Source organism: Thermobia domestica, chromosome 6, assembly GCF_964235325.1.
Source record: "Thermobia domestica chromosome 6, izTheDome1.hap1.1, whole genome shotgun sequence".
Taxonomy (NCBI): domain Eukaryota; kingdom Metazoa; phylum Arthropoda; class Insecta; order Zygentoma; family Lepismatidae; genus Thermobia; species Thermobia domestica.
In genome coordinates, this window is record NC_137459.1 from 266,098,164 (window position 1) to 266,102,086 (window position 3,923).

The 3,923-nt window shown below is 43.0% G+C and overlaps 1 pseudogene; it reads left to right on the plus strand.

Annotated features, from left to right (window-relative positions):
- The first annotated feature begins 502 nt into the window (after positions 1-502).
- On the plus strand, positions 503-3,693 carry LOC145688734 (large subunit ribosomal RNA; annotated as a pseudogene).
- Positions 3,694-3,923: the final 230 nt, after the last annotated feature.

The window sequence follows — 3,923 nt, forward strand, 5'->3', positions numbered from 1 at the left end:
GCCTAAGATTATTCCTTGTGGTGCAGGGAAAGGCTTTCGAATGAACACGCCCAGCTTTGTGGTTAGTGACTGCAACTGACTCCGGAGAGTGGAAACTGTGTGTTCCTGGGCTTCCGCGACAGCGGTTGTCTTAAATGACCAACAAAGTCTGGTGATTTACAACCCCCTGTTGAGGCAGTTTTTGTCTCGACGAAAGTTCCTGAGTGAATTGGGGAAGTTAGTCCTTGGATTTCATCCTTGCCAAACCCCTTTCGATGGGAACGAGACTGTCTTGTGTACATGCAATTCCATAGCCTGGGCCGGCGCAAGGTTGGTTGGCGAACAAGGTAATTGGACCTCTTTGTCTTGCTATTCCAATTTGCCTCTATTCCGGATGAGCTTCACTACAAGGTGCCGGCAAGGGGTCAAGAAGTGACCATTGACCTACCTTGCGGATCTACATCTTGTAAATTGAGAAGTCCTGTTGTGAGCGAGCCTTCAGGCGCGCTCTATTTTTGGAGCTTGACCTCAGATTAGGTGAGATTACCAGCTTAATCTAAGCATATTAATAAGCGAAGGAAAAGAAACTAACTAGGATTCTCTTACTAACGGCGAGCGAACAGGGAAGAGCCCAGCATGGAATCTCAGTCGTTGGTTGCTGAGACATGCGGTGTTATGGAAGGTCGATTCTCGCGAGTTCTTGAGGCGTGTCTGAGTCTCTTTTGAATAGAGCCAATGCCCATAGGCTGTACCAGGCCCGTGCGACCATTTCAGTTCTCGGGAAGACCTCTCCTCAGAGTCGGGGTGATTGAAAGTGCAGGCTTAAGTGGGTGGTAAACTCCATCTAAGGCTAAATATGACCACGAGACCGATAGTCAACAAGTACCGCGAGGGAAATTTGAAAAGAACTTTGAAGAGACAGTTCAAGAGTACGTGAAACCGTTCAGGGGTAAACGGATGGTACCTGAAACTCTGGATTAGAGATTCAGAAAAATCTGTGTATACCGCATTTTAAGGTTAATCTTTTAATCTTTCGGGGGTTGATACTTCTGGGAGAGGCAGCTGACTCTACATAGGATCCCGGATTTCTGTCTTTCGAGGCGTCAGAACTCGTTGGATGGCGGTCCACGGCCGGGGGAGGAACTTGTCCGGGTCCCCGTTGCCCTTAAAAACCCCTGGCTGGCGTTCCGCAGTATGACAATAAGGAGTTGCCCCCGTTTAACGCCTTCATGTCTGTACAAGTGTTGGATTTGATAGCCCTCGGACTTAGTCTCAGACTTTGCACCAACAGCATCGGACTACCATACTCTATGAACCGGGCATATCTCTCGTTTGTAGCTTGTACTGTTTAATGGACCATCCGACCAGTGTTGAAACGCGGACCAACATGTGCGGGAGTCATTGGGAATTACTGAACCCAAAGGCGTAATGAAAATATTTTTTTTTTTTTTGGCTCAGGCCCGTCTTTCAGATCCGGCATCTGAAACTTTTGACCGGAACGGGTTATCATCATTGGCATTTATTTATTTTCTTATCTTTATTGGGTATCCATGTTTGAAAAAAAAAAGGTGAAAAGGAAAAGGGAAAAAGGAAAGAACAAAAGAACCACAGCACAAGAACAAAACAAACAAAAAACAAAGAACAACAAGAATAAACTATGAGAAAAAAATAACAATTTTCTTGCAAAGTGCTACTCAGCTTAAATCTATCTGCACCTATCCTGAACTATACTACTTAATATTTCAATTCCTGATCAAACAACTGTAATAGTATGGAATACGATATAAAATACTTGAATAATACATTCTATTGTAATTAATTCTTATCTACTTATCTATCTATATTATCTAACTAATCTACTCTTCTATTTTGCTGTTATTTGTTTTTTTTATATTTTATTTCCCTGTAGTTCTTAACCATTTAATTCCTACTGATTGATTTCTTTTCTTAATTATTAAGATTTTTTTTAAAAAAGATTATAGTCTTATTATGTTTTTTAGTTACCTAGTTTCTAATTTTTATTTTTTTTTAAATTACAATTATGGTTTCCTATTCTTGTTTAATGGTTTATTATATTATTTATTATCATGTATTAATATATTTATTAGTTAGGTTAATATTTATCCTTTTTTTCTCTCTAGTTATTTCATATGAGTGTTTAATGATATTGTTTAATTAATTTTATATTTCTTTATTAATTATTTAAATTGTTATATTATTTAGTTAAGTTTTATTTAGTAATGTGTTGCTTCATCTTCTTTCTTCGGTTTTCACCGTATGACAATGGTTCCTCTCCCGTATGCTGTATGGTTATTTATCAAACTGCACTCCTCTTCACTTTTCACAGCAAAACAGATCACTATGGTTTTTCACTGTATGATTGGTTCTCTCCTGTGGTCACGGAACTCATTTACACTAACATTTCACTTCACTAATAACTTCCACTCTTATATGACCTAATCTAATAGTTATTCATGAAGTATTCGGTGAGTGTTCTCAGTTTCGTGTCCATGCCATATCACAGTCCTGTATGTGCTGACTTGAGGTCCAGGACCCACTCAGAGCACTTAGTGTGGATCATGGTCCGTTGTGTCCTTCCGCCCGCACACCCAGGCTGGGACCGTCATTTCGGCCGAGAACGACTGAAGCGGTCACTAAGTTCACTGTCTCTGAGACACTCCTCTTCACTTATCGTCCATGACGCAATAAGGTACACCCAAAAACCCGGAAACCGAAAACCCGAAGACCACGAACACAAAAGCACACATGCTACGCACACACACAACACCATACGCGTCCGGAGTTCCATCCGGTGTGAACCGGGGATGCGATGATCCACTCGCTCCTCTCCCCCGGTCTCTGTAATGAAAGTAATGGTCTCTGTATAGAGACTGAGGGAAGATGGAGACCTTTAATTAGGATGGGTTGAAACGGCCTCTCTGTTGCCTATCACGGGCCCTCCCGAATTCCTGGGGTGTCTCTTTCTCATTGCGAGATGAGACGCAGCTAGAGCGTACCTGTTGGGACCCGAAAGATGGTGAAATATGCCCGGCCAGGACGAAGTCAAGGGAAACCCTGGTGGAGGTCCGTAGCGATTCTGACGTGCAAATTGATCGTCGGAGCTAGTATAGCGGGGAAAGACTAATCGAACAATCTAGTAGCTGGTTCTCTCCGAAGTTTACCTCTGGATAGGTGGTGCTCATTTGAACGAATGTCGAACGTGTCTCATCTGGTAAAACGAATGATTAGAGGCCTTGGGGCCGAAAGTACCTTAACCTATTCTCAGCGTTTGGTTCATCCCACAGCGAGAGTTCAGCTTACCAAAAGTGGCCCACTAGGTACTCCGATCCTGAGCCTCTGCTTCACACTCAAGCAAGCAGAGTTTCTCACCCATTTAAAGTTTGTGTTATGGCGCATAAACCGCAGCGTATTTTAAAACCATATAAGGTGTTGGTTGCTTAAGAGAGCAGGACGGTGGCCATGGAAGTAAGAATCCGCTAAGGAGTGTGTAACAACTAATCTGCCGAAGAAACTACCCATGAAAATGGATGGTGCTCAAGCTCCGTGCCTATACTCGGCCGTTACTGCAGTGGAGGCTGCATATCACACTGAATGAAGCAGTAACGAGTAGGAGAGTCGCGGCGGTGTGCGCAGAAGGGTCTGGGCGTGAGCTTGCCTGAAGCCGCCGTCGCACAGTGGGAGATTTCGTCAATTTAAAGGAACTTTATTCAATTTTGCGACCATGAAATAGACCAAAGAATACCTGCGATGTAGATAGCTAAATATGCCGTTTATATGAAATCGACATGAATTCGGGCGATGGTCGCGTCCAACGGTTGCAAATATGGCCTGAAAAGTGGCAAGGAAGTGTACGCGCGTAGAGCCTACGACAGGTATTATCTGTCAGGAAATTAAATGTACACCTATTTTTCGAGTCTGGCATT